The following is a 15126-nucleotide window of genomic DNA, read 5'->3' as shown; positions in this document are numbered from 1 at the left end:
AGTTCTGGTACCGTATCCAACACAAATCCGAAGCCGGTAACACTTTCTTCAATAGATCGACAGGGGAGATTCGAGAATTTGTGGAATTGACATCCCATATTTCCGTCAGTTCAATGCTCGCAGCATTTTTAGCTGAGAATATATAGCAGATTAGGAGGTCCTGATTCAGTATTACAACGGAAAACATTGAAAATTTCTTCCACCACCATCGTCCCCACACCCACATATGCTGGTCGAGGTCTTGGGTTTCTACTGCACGAAAATAACTGACAGTGACTCAATTCATCTGCATCTGGTGACGGATCTAACCGAGGGGATCATGCATTATACTTAAGTGGTGATGACCTCAAAGTGAGCTCAAATTTATATTCATGCGCACATCTATCTATACACACAAGTGCAATGTAAAATGTACTTGCTGATGGGTGGGGACAGGTGGCAACTCGACAAATCGACATGCCAATACAGTTTATATGACATGAAGGAGTAGCGATTTTTTAAACATATCTGTCCTGGACTTTCGTTCAGTGCTCCGTTAAGACACGACCATCATGCGAAATTTCGGTTAGCTGAAAACACTTGAATTTTCAACTTATAAAAACATTTACATATTCGATAAGAAATGTTGTTCAGCTGCGGTTGGAAGAGGGGAGATTGTGATTATTACTGATTCGCTGAAGTGGTCAGCACGGTCTCTGAACGCGAAAAGCTTTCGCCGTTTCATATCACTCACCGTACAGACTCCCCATTGCTCTCTTGTCTACCGAGCGACCCCGCCTATTGCCATAGACAAATCGGTTCGCTGACCTTCCGGCAAAATCACCCTCGCCAATTGTCACTGAGCCGGTGTAATTGCCCGACATCAACCAATCTCGTCAAATGGCGTGCAACCTACCTAGCTCCCATTCGTGTATGCACATGTCAATCAAATGTGTTATCCAATTGCGAAAAGGGTTTCACCCTAGAATTGTTCCCTCCCACAGACTCTGACTGTTTCTGCCTCCCCAACTGATCAAAACTCAGAACAATGTCCCATTTTATAACATTCATATCCATATGCTTCTAATATTCATATGCTGGGGGCGCTGTCATGGCGTCGAAACAAAGGCGGGCGACAGAAGTTTATCTCCTCTCACCTGGGGAGACGGTAGAGAATTTGGTGGAGGACATCGACAGACTTTTGTCCGGCAGCTGCGGTATGGGGGTGGGGGGAGGATTGAGAAAAAGTCTGGGCCAGCCTGATCTTATTAAATGCCGGGTCTGGCTGAAGAGGTCTAGAGACTCGCCCTTCTTTCTGTTGTCTGTCTTTTTAAAGAAAAGGAATCAACAGGCTTTTCTTGGGCCTGCATGCTCCCCCGGGGAGATAATAGTTCGCACTCTATATCATCAGTTCGCCTGAGGAATTATTTCCAAGTCTGAAACTGGCACAAGATTTATATCCATCTTTTGTTAATGATACAGAATTGTACAATTTTGCGTACTGTCTGTCTTTTCGAGCCTGCAAAGATGCTGCAAGTGTTTAATTGCACCTGTCCCTGTGCACACGGCAATAAACCCGACTGGACCTGACAATACTCACTGAGATTTGAGCAGTGATGAACCCGTGCAGATGAGTCAAGGTGATGTAGGCAAACCGAGCGAGTAGGACCAGAGTCCAATATGGGAAATGTATGGTCACCCTCTTCTACAGAGAGACAGTGTCTCTGAGTGGATTGAGGTGCAGTGAGGAGTGAAGAAGATCAAATCTACATTGTATCCATTGCAAATTATTGTATGTAAGACCTCGCAAAGTTATTTCCAACTTTATTGAGACTGCAACTGCGATATTATTTTTCAAAGTAATGTTCTCCTTGTTCAAACAGAACTAATAACGAATAACTGCAGTAACAGTGGACAGCAGGTCAGGCATTTGTGGACGGAAAGTGATAGTTCAAACAAAGTACACTACAGATGTTGTTGTCAAATCAACACGTACAAACAAGCTGGATAAACTCAGCACGTCGGGCAGCATCCGTTGAAATGAGTAGACAATGGTTTGATTTTCTTTGGTGAGTTCATGTTCCTGGCGTAAGTACGAGGAGGTGTCAGAGAGCTGCCGTTTGGCCTCAGTGAGGTAGAAGTCCGTCCGCCAGACTACTACGTCACCACATTTGTCTGCAGATTTGATGGTGAGGTTAGGTTTAGTGCGCAGAGAGTGGAGGGCAGTGCGTTCAGAGGGAGTGAAGTAGGAATAGGAGAGAGGAGTGGTGAAGTTGAGACGGTTGATGTCTCGACGACAGTTGTCGCTTTTCAACGGATGCTACCCGACATGTTGAGTTCATCGATCTTGTTTGCACTTGTTGAAGAGATAGTATACATTTCATATCCACACACTGACGCTGAACTGAACGTGGAGAGCAGATGACCAGTATGGGGAATTAAGAAAGGGGCAAGGGTCGAGCGGGTGCAAGTGAGGATGTGTAGTAGTCAGCTCGATATGGGAGACTTTGGTATGACACCATCTACCATATTCAGATTTTTCAGAGCGAAAAGAGCAGTAAGTCCTTCTCGGAGATTAAGAGGCTACAGAAGGTTGGAAAATGGAGAAGGAAGTGGTAAATGAGATGCAGTGCAGGGAGATATATGGTCAGACACTTTGATATAAGAAATGAAGGAGCAGACTTTCTAAAAGGAGAGAACATGCTCACAAGAAGACTGAGGAGCTAAAAACCTCGGGAGTCCCTGCACAGCCCTCCCATTGTGACGTACTCACCTGCACCATAATGTTCCAAAGGTTAATTTGCAGGTTGAGTCTGTGGTGAGGAAGGAAAGTGCGATGCTCGCATTCATTTCAAGAGGACTAGAATATAAAGCAAGGATGCGATTGAGAGACTTTATAAAGAACTGGCGAGGCCTCGCTTGGAGTATTGTCAGCAGTTTTAGTTCCCTTACCTGAGAAAGTATGGCTGAAGCTGGAGAGGGTTGAAAGGAGATTCAGAGGAATGATGCTGGGATTGAATGGCTGGTGATATGAAGAGCGTTTGATGGCGCCGGGCCCGCATTCACTGGAATTCAGTAGATTGCGCGGGACCTCATTGGAAGCTGTCGAATGGTGAAAGGCCTTGACAGGGAGGATGTTGAGGGGATGTTTCCTATGGTGGGAGAATCTAAGACCAAAGGACGCAGCCTCGAGATAGAGGAGTATCCTTTTAGAACAGAAATGAGGAGTGAGTTGTTCAGCCAGCGAGTGGCGAACCTGTCGGATTCGTTGCCACAGGCCTCTGTGGAGTCCGAGTCTCTTTGCATATTTGTCAGAGATCGGTAGATTCCTGATTAATCATGGCATGAAATGATACCAGTAGAAAGCAGGAGAATGGGGCTGAGAGGGAATGTCGATGCAAACCCAATGGGCCAAACGGCCTAACTCTGCTCCTATAATTAGTGGTCTTATGTTGCTGAAATAGGTTAAGCATAGACAGGAATGGGGTGTCTGTGGCAGTAAGTTAATACACACGATGTTTTAAAACAAGCACATTTCATTAGGCAATATCCTAATTCCCTGACCGGGAATCGAACCCGGGCCGCGGCGGTGAGAGCGCCGAATCCTAACCACTAGACCACCAGGGAATCTGATGGTGCTTTGCCTACTGCAATAGACAACTACCAAATCAGCAAAATATAAAACAAAACTTATTGGTAAATAATAATAATGAATAAATGTGATAAATATTGACGTGAATATACTGCTCAGCACTTTGCAGATCGCTTGTTCATCCACTGCTTCTGGTTAAAGACCACTCTGGACTCTGAATGAATCGGTGGGAAACACTCGTTCTCCAGTGTCTTTATAAAGATTGTGATATTCAGATTCTCTTATGAGCTCTGGGTCATTTTATTTTCCTGTCTCTCGCCGATTCGGGTGACGTTGTTGCCGATACACCTGGTGTCTTGTTCCTCACCCTCGGCCTGGGTGGAGGTAGGAGAAAGAAAACCAGATGTTCAGAATTCCCGAAATATGGTCTGGGGGTGGAATGGTAGGCTTTCCTGATCGTGCCCTAACAGTGGTCGAGAGTGCGGGAGCCGCTGGTACTGAGTATGACGTGCTGATGACAAATAAGCCTAGATTTCATTAAATAAGCCTGATAGAAACCCCCGCAATGATTTGAAAGTCCTCAGGGTAGGCAGTTCCTTGTTTGCTGGTCGCGGCACTCAGTACATGGTTTGCTTGCTTAACATCTGCTCTGGCGGTTTGTGAAGTGCCGTCCGGATCAATGAGGAGAAGCTCTCGGTAAGCAGCACCGACAGAACTCAATCATTGGGTGTTGTGATTGGGGGAACAAGGGTGCGGCAAGACCGCTATGTACGGAGAGCATGAAGAGTTAGTCATGAAACAACACCCCCGTTCCACCCCTCACCCCTTCACACCTCCCACACCCAGCACCACAATACCTTCTTATCTTCTCCGAACGGTGGACTGAGAATCCTTCCGGCAGTTCCACCGAACTGAGCCATGTCTCCATGAAGCAGAGAAGACAGCAGCCCCTCATTTCCCTCTGAAACTGCAACGTTGTGCTTATGTAATGTATCTTGTTTTCAAGCCATTGGCCTTTGGCTAAGAAGATGCCGGGTAAACGATGCTTCGTAGCCCGTCGATTTAGTCTGGCTTGAAGTCTTCCGAACCGACCTGTTTTCCGGCAATGGTAATGGCTGACCTTCGCTGATCGCTGAAAGGTGCCGCACCTGCATTCCCGAGAGTCAGTTCCATCTGGTCCTTCAGCAGCTCGTTAAACTGCTGAGTAATTTAGACAGATCAACAGTACGTTTCTTAAAGGGAAATCAGGGGCTTCAGATTGCAGCGACAGTGGTTCAGAAGAAATACGTCTTGACTTTTTGCGAGCTGTCTGGTGGGAATAATTCACCCAGTGGAGGGAGTCTAGGACAGACGGCACTGCTTCAGAATACAGGGGCTCACCTTTGGAAGAAAGATGATGATAAAATTGTGGTGAATCAGAGTGGGGAATCATTGCTATGGTCGGCTGTAAAGGCGGAGCAATTCGGTTTTTGTAAAACAACAGTTGGTAGGTTTCTGAAAAGTCAGGGCGCCTAAGGTCACGGGCACATGGCGGAGAAATGGAGGTTGAGGGGAACAGCAAAGGTATCAGGACCATCCCCCAACGTTACAGCAGAAAGCATCAGCGCCCACTAGCCACCAAATACTCAATAGCAACGTCCCCAAAGACAGCTGTGCTCAATGGTGGAGAGCTTCACCGGACATGTACTGGGCCGAAACCACCACCGTCTGTAGGAACTTACGTTCAATGACATCGATGTTTCCACACCACCTTACCATTCGGCGTCAGTCGATACACACTATATCACTTCTACAGAAATGTGTCAAGGTTTCAAATGTCCTGCCGATCTCCGCAAACTCCTACGAAACCAGAGGCGCCGCCGTCCTTCCTTCGCATTTGCACTTGTGGTGGGTCCAGGGCAAACCCTCTGAAATAGGAACACCCGGGGATTTAAAGTTGCTCACCCTCACTGATCCTCCGATGAGGACTGGCTCGTGGACCTCTGGTTTCTTCTCCCTTTGCTTTGCTTGCATTGAGTGGGACGTTCAAGGGCGGGGTGGAAGCTGGAGGCGAAGTGGTTGACGTTGTCGAGCTCAGTGTGAATGCAGGAAGCGGCAACAATACATTGGTCGATGTAGCGCTGGGAGCGCTGGGGTGCGTTACCGGGGAGGGTCTGGTACATTGGTTTGGTAGATTGATTTACTTCGGCAACGAAAAGGGAGACATATCTGGGACGCATGCTGGTGTTCATGGCGACCCATTGAATTTGGAGTAAGTGGAAGAAGGCGGAGGAGAAACTGTTTCGGTGAGGACTGGATTTCCATGGAGAAAATGAGACGGTCAGGGCCAGGGAATTGAAAGTCAGCGAGTTGATCGAGCGCACGGGAAGGGTTGCGAATGCGGGTGGGAAGAGACTGAATTACGGGGCATAGAATGGACTGGAGCTACGAGAACACAGGATCAGAGGGGTAGGAACAGGCAGAGACAGTGGGCTTACCCGGACAATCAGGTTTGTGAATAGAGTAGGAGGTAGGAGCGAGCAGTTCAGGGCAACGGAACCATGAGTTCTCCACAGTGAATGGAGGTTCTCCAGAGTTGATGATGTCAGTGGTAATGCCGGATACTGTTCTGTGATTGTCCGGAGTCGGGCGTTTTCAAGGTGTAGGCGTGAGGATGTGTCCGTGTGTTACCGACTGGTCTCAGCAAGGTAGAGGTCAGTCCGCCACTCTACAACAGCAGCACTTTGTCTGCGGGATTGATGGTAAGTTTGGGACCGGTGCTGAGAGATTGGAGGGCAGTGCATTCACAGGGGGTAAGGTTCGAGGAGAAGTGAGGATTCCTGATGTTGAGGCGGTTGATGACTAGTCGGCAAATAGTGATAGAATGATCCAGAGCAGGCAGAGAACCAGCGCGTTGTGTCCAAGAAGAGGAGCAGGGTTGAAAACAGGAGAATGTACCATCAGTGCTGCGTGGTGAATTCTTGCCGATGAGGTGTGCTCGGAGACGGAGCTGAATGTGAAATAAACTTCACCTTCCCAGCAGCAGCTCCTCCTGAACGTCTGAGGAGCTCCAGCCAATTGTTTATGAAAGTGTCTGCAGAAATACTGCACAGAGTAGACACATAATATTATACGTTGTGTACAACCAAGACGAGGCATTACTTATCCCCGAGGGTGGAGAACTCCGATTAATCCCCAGGCGGAATTGAGACAACCATGTTGCAAGTAGTGAGAGACAGAATGGAACCGAATCCGCCAGTTTGTCAAAACGACCGTGGCAGGACTCGAACCTGCAATCTTCTGATGACTACCACCAGTCAAGCACCGAAGTCAGACGCCTTATCCATTAGGCCACACGGCCGTATTGTGCGAGAAAGGCCAAGAGGGAAAATGGGGAAATGTTGAATACTGCAAGGAGTTTCCACCTGTAAAATGATTTCCTGACCGAGCTATAAGTACTCGCCTGCAGTGATTTCATCCCAGGTGAGCATTCGACCATTGTTGTGTCAATATCTCTCCATGCATTCCTGCTTTGGGCTGTTCAATATTTCATTTCTGTCACACAGAAAGGAATTGTCACAGGCACACGCCACTGTCTTTTGCAGCAGTTACATTCTGGGATTGGAATCAGTGACAAAGGTCCACCACATTCAATGCATTAATGACAGAGTAAACTCGACTTCTTATTAGCTACTTCAGCCGTGGGATTGGTATTCCAGAACAGGGTGGCCATGTGTTTGTGTCGGTTCAGCGTTAGGGTGTTCGGATCTGCGGCTGCGCACGGCCGGACGGGACATTCAGCGCGTCTTAATGTGGTAATCATCGGGTTATTGCATTTGCCCAATACACGGAAAATCGTCATTCTCCAACCAGATGGCAAACTCCTATAACATCTGTTTACTTGAATTCGAGCAATGTGATAGCAGAAGCTATTGAAATTTTGTTCAATTCAACATAAATTTATCTCATTTTACAACTCTAAACATTCACAGTTTCTCCGAGTTACAGAGCACGGAATCGATACTTATGCCACAGCAGCTCCATAGCGTCTAAAGTCCATAAGATACCTATTTCCATGTTTCCTGTGGTTGACACATATCTCTCGAAACTGCCCTTATCCACGTACATGAATTTCTGATAAGCACGGCGAGCAAAGCAAATCGGCAGAGAATCTGAATAGAAACGTGTAGACCTTAAGCAGAAGTTTTAAATGCTGTGAATAAATTCAGAAGTTCGGAACACAAGAGCGAGAAGAGCAGACGAGGTGGCCGAGAGGTTAAGGCGATGGACTGCTAATCCATTGTGCTCTGCACGCGTGGGTTCGAATCCCACCCTCGTCGCGACATGTTTATCGGGGGGACCACCTCTGAAACTGCCACTTTAAAACATCCTAGCCTCCAAATTTAGTCACAGGGACGCCGGACGGTTTGTTATGCGAATCATGAAAAGCAATGTTCATCATTATTTTCTCAACAAATTTAGCAGCAATACCACAAGGTACAGGAACAGAGTTAGGCTATCCGGCTCAACGATCTCCGCCATTCCATCACGGCTGAGGCCCCACCTTGAGCATTCTGAACAGTTTTGGGTCCCTCATCTTATAAAATATGCACTAGCATTGGAAAGAGTCCAGAGGACGTTCACACGGATGATTGATGTCTCTGGGACTGTACTCGCTGGAATTCAGATGGATGAGAGGGGGATCTCATTGAAACTATCCCAATGTTGAAAGGACTACACAGAATAGATGTGGACAGGGCGATTCCCATGGTGGGAGAGTCTAGGACAAGATGGCACAGCGTCAGGATAGAGGAGCGCCCTTTCAAAACCGAAATGGAGAGAAATATTTTAGCCAAAGACTAGTGAATTTGTGGAATTTATTGCCACATCCAGGTGTGCAGGCCAGGTCGTTTGGTTTACTTAAGGCAGGGATTGATAGGTTTTTAATTGGACATGACACCAAAGGTTACGGGGAGACGGCTGGGAACTGGAGTTCTTGAGGAGAGAAATAAAAAGATCAGCCATGATTGAAAGGCGGAGCAGACTTGATGAGCCAGATGGCCAAATTCTGCTCCTCTGTCTTATGGTCTTATGGTCATACATATCATTCCTCTAATTTCCATTCCCGTGTCTTCTCATCGACACAGTTGACTCCCTTACTACCTGTCCACCTCTTCAACCGCCGCTTTAAATGTACCCAATTCCTTGCCCTTCACTGCTTTCTGTGGCAATAAATTCCACAATCCATAACTGTCTGGTTACAGAAACTGCTTCTAGTCCCTTTTCTAAAGTGATGTCTTTATCTGAGGTTGTGCCCGCTGGCCATCGACACTCGCACTACATTACAATCCTCTCCATGTCCATTCCAACTCAGCCTGACAATAGTCGGTAGATTTCAATGAGATCTCCGTCTCATTCTTCCACATTCCAGCGACCAAGGCCCAGGGTGCTAAAATATTCCTCATTTATAGCTCTTCTCTTCCTGGCATCAGTCTCCTGACCGACCTCTGCACTCTGACCTTTGGCGGCACATCCATTGTAGATAAGGGACGAAAACCTTTCACTAGATTCCAAGTGCGGTCTCAGCGAAACCTAACAAAGGCTCAGCATTACATATTTCTTTTTACTTTCTATTTCTCTCGAAATAAACGCTGACATTGTATTTACCTTCCTCACTACCGCGTCAAACTGGCAATGAAACTTTAGAGAATCCGCACTGGGTCTCCGAACTCATGTCACATCTCTTCTTTGCTGATTTGTCCCGATCAGAGAATAGTCTTCGCCTTGATTACTTCGAGCTCAATGCATTTCCATACAATGCCCTGCAGCATAGTCCATCTCCCACTTCATTGCCCGTCTCGTCATCTGCCCAAGGTCTTCCGCACACTTTCTGCCTTCCCAAGACCACCTACCATTCAACCGATATTTGGGTTTTCCTCAGATATTGCCGCAAAGCCACCAATTTCATCATCCCGATTACTGACATATACTGTGTAAAGGTGCAGCCCCAATACCGACTAGTAACCGATAGCCAAGTCCTCTTTAACTCACTGTTTGCCTCCACCCAGTCAGCCATTCGTCTATCTATGGCGGTATCTCTGCTGTATTATGAGGGGCGTTTATGTTCAGTTTATCAGACGTATGCGCTGCGCTTTGTCAACGAGTACTGAAAGTCCAGTAAGCAAAATGTTGTGTCTTGTAGCGGTGTGCTACACGCAGCGCTAAAATAACGACACGGAGTCGGTAAACTGCAGAATAACTTTATTCGAACTACACAGCCTTGCTTTTAAGCCTCCCTCAACCTGCCCCCCGTGGGTCCAGATGCTCCAAAAGTCACGTACTCACAAACCCCTGTAGGCTATCTCCCTTAGCCGGAACGCTGGCTAATTGTGAGCCGGTTCGGATGTGCCAGGAAATGGGTCGCCACGGTCTTTCCTTTGTTTATTCTGCCTGTTATTTTCTAAATGAATTCCAAACAATTTGTCAGGCTGGATTGCTCCTTGAGGAAATCGTGCTGAGTTTCGCCTGTTTTATTATGTGCCTCGAAGTGCCGCGAAACGAGAACGTTAATAAAGGACTGCAACATCGTCCCAAACACTGAGGTCAGGCTGATGTTCTCCCTTTTGCTTCCGTCCCTTCGTAAAGAGTGAAATACGCTTCCGATACTATTCGAAAATATTGTGCTTCCCGAAGGATCGCTACAAGTGCCTCCACGATATCTTCGGGCAAGAGGGTTGGCGTCAATGTCGACAAAACATGCGATGGCGAATAGTTTCGCTTTTTCGCTCTCTCTGTGTCTGCCCAATTTATTATCAGAGTGTGCAGACTTTATACTGCCTTCAGATTCGTCTCCGTACAAGCGGGAAAGAAACCTAATGAAACTCATTAAAACAAAAGAGGACAGTCAAACACACAGTGTGGGGGGGAGAGAGAGAGAGAGAGAGAGAGCGAGCGAGAGGGGAGAGAGAGAGAGAGAGAGAGAGAGAGAGAGAGAGAGAGAGAGAGAGAGTGAAAGAGAGAGAGAGAGAGAGAGAGAGAGAGTGAGAGAGAGAGAGAGAGAGAGAGAGAGAGAGAGAGAGAGAGAGTGAGAGAGAGAGAGAGAGAGAGAGAGGAGAGAGAGAGAGAGAGAGAGAGAGAGAGAGAGAGAGAGAGAGAGAGAGAGAGAGAGAGAGAGAGATCGTTCAAAAATAAAAGGACGAAAACAGTATTCACAACTCAAGGTCACAAAGTCAGGCATCACTGCTGCCGGACAAGAATCCAGCAGTTGCAGGTCACAGCCTCAGGCCAGCACGGAGACGAGCAAACCCGCGGAGAAGCGAGCAGAGCCGAACAGTCCCTCGCCTGCGACTCCGACAACGGGCCATATCGATCTGTCCAGTTTCTTAAATCGATAAAACATTGGGTCATTCCTCGTTCTGTGTTACTTCGACACGGCCTCGCGCTCCGGTTTCGACACTTCGATTCGTCAGTACCCGACACGGACATCGTCTGTATTTCCACTTGTAATCATGACTTAGAGAGTGTATCCAAGTTTGCTGATAACCTGAAAGGAGGTGAGAGGGCCGGTTGCAATGCGGAAAATTCGATTTGCGTACTGATAGATAGAAAGATAAATGAAAAGTCTGCACATGCAGGTTAGTGATTGAAAATGTGAGGGAAGAAGCATGAAGTAGAGAATATTGCACAGAAGTGAGATTCAAAGGGATTGGGATGTCCTTACGTGTGAGATTTAGAAAAGTATGTATGATGGTGCATCAAACTGTTAACGCAGCAAGTAACACTGTTGTATTTATTACAACAGGGCTGGAGTTTAGAAATAAAAGTGTCCAGAGTATTAACGCAGCCACAACTCGACCACGGTGTACGGATCTGAATTCCCTATTTCAGAGAGAATACGTTCACGTTTACTGTCCAGAACATATCATCTCAGCGAATACCTCGATCAAAGGTGTGCTCTTATCACAAAAGGCTAAAGGTTACAGAGTGAGGGGTGACCTATTTGAACCAGACAGAACCTGAAAGGACACAGCCGGGTAGATGTTGAGAGGAAGGCAGAGAAACACACAGCACGAAAATAGGCTCTTCAACCTATTAACTCCTTGCCAGCCATCAAAGTCTATTTTAAAACTAAATATGCCCCAGCCCTTCATACTCCCCTTACATTCCCACTTGTTCTCATGCACGGTCTGCCGCTCACCTGCATTTAAAGAGACTCATAAAACAAACCAAAATCACACATATATTTGGGATGTTTGAGGAAACTGGAACACCCGGGTTAAATATCTGAGATCCCGGGGATTCCGTGTAATCTCCACTTAACCCACCCAAGGGATATGTATCTATTTGCAATAGAGCTTTCAACAAGCGGACATAATGGGGCCGATTGACAACTGACGTCGATCGCAATTTCCTCTCGTGGAAAAGAGTGTATATCTGGAATTCTCTCCCTTAGAGGTTCGCTGAGATTAGGTCAATGGCTGTAGATAATAAGGAAGGGGATACATTTTCAAAGACTGGGGAGTTTAGAACAATGTGGGCCTGGAACTGGAGAGAAGTTGAGAGATGGTAAAGATCCATAGATAGTATCGACTGTCAGGACTGGTTTGAGAGGCTGAATAGCCGACAAATGCACCTGTTTTATTATGTTCCTATCTAAACTGAAAGAGGGATCCCGGATGATAACCTCAGAACGCAAGGTACTTGGAGGGGAGCTTTGGGGGATTTAACTCCAGGAGTGATATCCAGCGGGAATTCACGCCTTCCCCAGCCCATCGTCCCTCTTTCACCTCAGTGTCATTGATATTGGTTGTTCAAATGCTTGGGGAAGAGATTCACCGTCCATTCCTCTCCGTACACAGTAGTTGTCTGACACGCTGACGCCTTGCATCAATATGTTATTTTTGATCCGGGTTTCTGTATCTGTCGTGTCTCCCTGGTGCTCAGTGTTCTTGTGACTTGTCACCAGATGTTGTCTCTGTCTTACATCTTTCTCAGTCTGGCAACTTCCTGTAACAAACAGCACATCGGTAAGTACTGCTGCCGCAAAACAAATAATTTCACGACAGACAGGTCAGTGACAATATATCTGATTCTTTTTGGGAAACGACCTGTGAAATCTATAATAGGCCCCAGAAAATTCAAAATGCTCGAGGAAAGATCTTAGGTGGATCAGCTGTGGCAATGGGCTGCGTCCTGGGGAAGGAATTTATAATCAATTTTAATTAATGTAATCACGCAATATCAGCTCATTCAAACCAGCAGAAGCAGCCTGTGTTTGTGATCTGCACCAGCTCCTTTAACCACGCCCCTTTCAAATGACGGTCACATTATCTGTTCCCATCTCTCCTTATGCAATTACCCATCGTCACTTTGAATAAGTATTGAGCTGAATTTATAGGAACGATCTCCACGTGTAAAGAAGGCCCACGGCAGCTGCAGATACCAGCTGAGATCCTAGGAATATGATGGCAACATTTCCCTGTGGAAAATGACCGTGCACAATCATTCCCCCACGTCAGCACAACGTCCGAGTTGGACACTGGGATGGACAAACAGGAATATAATCGATATTGAGGGAGCGGGGGCAATACATACGCAAGATCATACCCCATACTATAATGTTTAACCCAGTGCGTGATGTGCTCTCACCCATGCGATATGTTTAAGTATCGATATTAAAATGTAGGGGACAAAGCTAAAGTCGAATTTGTTATTATAATTAGCACAAAAGCATGGATGAACAGTTACAATGCGCGAAGTTTCTGTGAGGTACATCCCACCTCACCTGGAAGGACTGTTTAAAACCCTGAGGGAGAAGGTGTAGGGGCAGCTCTGCCACTTGTTGCGCTTACAAGCAAAAGCGCCAGGAGGGCGATCCATGGAGAGGTTCGAATTGACAAAGGAGTCCCGTGGGGCGCGATCCCCGCGGAAAACAGAAAGTGGCGGGGGGTGGGACATGAATTGAAGATATGCATGGTGGTGGGATTCCGTTGGAGATGGTCATAAGAGGAGAGGGATGGAGTGATTAAAAATGAAGGGTATCACGCCAATAATATCAACAATCATACAGGTTATATATATATATATATATATATATAGTAAAAAACATGGGTGTGTAAACATTGCTGGAAAATAGCGCTGTCGAGATAATAACTGGATTCAAGGGAATGGCGGACGAACTGAACAAGTATCTTGCACCAGTCTTTACTGTCGAAGACACTGACAGTGTGCTGAGAGTTCGAGGGTGTCCGGGGCAGAAGTGAGGGCGGTTGCTTTGACTAAGGAAAAGCTGCTTGAGAAACTAATCAGTCTGAAGTTAGATCGGTCACCTTGAAATGACGGGAAGACACCCCAGTGTTTTAAAAGTGGAAGCTGACGGGATTGTGGGTGCTTTAGTAATCATCTTTCAAATATTAATATACTCTGGCATGGTTGCAGAGGACTGAGAATACCAAATGACTCTTCAGTCTTCAGGCAGGGAGGGAAGATCCAGAACGGAAATTATAGGGCAGTTAGCTCGATAGTCAGAGCTCAGTGGTTGGGAAGATGTTGGAGTGGATTGTTAAGGAAGCGGTTTCGGGATAATCGAAGACACGTGACAAAATAGTTTTCCTTAAGGGAACCTGGCAAACGCGTTGGAATTATTTGAGCAAATAACAACAGGATGGACAAATGAGAATGGGTGGATGTTGTGCACTTCGATTTTCAGAAGGTCTTTGACAAGATTCCGCACATGAATCTGTCCAGTGGATTACATGAAAGGCAAGAGCATACATAGAGCATTGGCTGGTTGACAACAGGGAAATCGTGGGATCAAAGCAAAGGGATGGTTTTCGGGTTGTCTACCGGTGACTAGGAGTGTTCCACAAGGGTGTGTCAGGACCGCTTTTTTAACGATGATGAAATTGATGGCGCTGTAGCGAAGACTGCGGACTAAGCGTAGACAGGTGGAGGAGCAGCAAGTGTTGTTTTAAGGAGGGCGGGTGCAGGAGGACAGAGACTGGTAAAGAGAATGGACAAAGTGGTGGTATGAATCGCTTCGCGCTCGGAGGTTACCCGTCGTCCCAACCCCTACGTCAATGGTGTTGTAAAACTCCGATTGGGTGCAGACCCATCAGATGATGAATGTGAGAAGATACCCGTGTTCGAATCCACAGACACGAGGTACGGTGATGTTTCTCCTTGTGGTGAAACTCCGATCGGCTGGATGACTCGTCAGATGATGAATGGAAGAGGATACCGTGTTCGAATCCACAGACACGAGGTACGGTGGTGTTTCTCCTTGTGGTGAAACTCCGATCGGGTGGAAGACCCATCAGATGATGAATGGAAGAGGATACCGTGTTCGAATCCACAGACACGAGGTACGGTGGTGTTTCTCCTTGTGGTGAAACTCCGATCGGGTGGAAGACCCATCGGATGATGAATGTGAGAAGATACCGTGTTCGAATCCACAGACACGAGGTACGGTGTTGTTTCTCCTTGTGGTGAAACTCCGATCGGGTGGAAGACCCATCAGATGATGAATGTGAGAAGATACCGTGTTCGAATCCAAAGACACGAGGTACGGTGTTGTT

The 15126-nt window shown here is 46.8% G+C and overlaps 3 non-coding genes across 3 annotated transcripts; 1 reads left to right on the top strand and 2 right to left on the bottom strand.

Moving 5' to 3' along the window:
* Positions 1-3534: 3534 nt before the first annotated feature.
* On the bottom strand, positions 3535-3606 carry trnae-cuc (transfer RNA glutamic acid (anticodon CUC)). Its single transcript has one exon. It is a non-coding gene; the product is annotated as a tRNA-Glu (tRNA).
* Positions 3607-6819: 3213 nt separating this feature from the next.
* trnar-ucg (transfer RNA arginine (anticodon UCG)) lies at positions 6820-6911 on the bottom strand. The gene is given in 2 exon segments: positions 6820-6855; positions 6875-6911. It is a non-coding gene; the product is annotated as a tRNA-Arg (tRNA).
* Positions 6912-7808: 897 nt separating this feature from the next.
* On the top strand, positions 7809-7890 carry trnas-gcu (transfer RNA serine (anticodon GCU)). Its single transcript has one exon. It is a non-coding gene; the product is annotated as a tRNA-Ser (tRNA).
* Positions 7891-15126: the final 7236 nt, after the last annotated feature.

Source organism: Hypanus sabinus, unplaced genomic scaffold, assembly GCF_030144855.1.
Source record: "Hypanus sabinus isolate sHypSab1 unplaced genomic scaffold, sHypSab1.hap1 scaffold_322, whole genome shotgun sequence".
NCBI lineage: Eukaryota > Metazoa > Chordata > Chondrichthyes > Myliobatiformes > Dasyatidae > Hypanus > Hypanus sabinus.
Note: the sequence above shows the minus strand (reverse complement) of the source record. Positions and strands in the feature narration are given on the sequence as shown.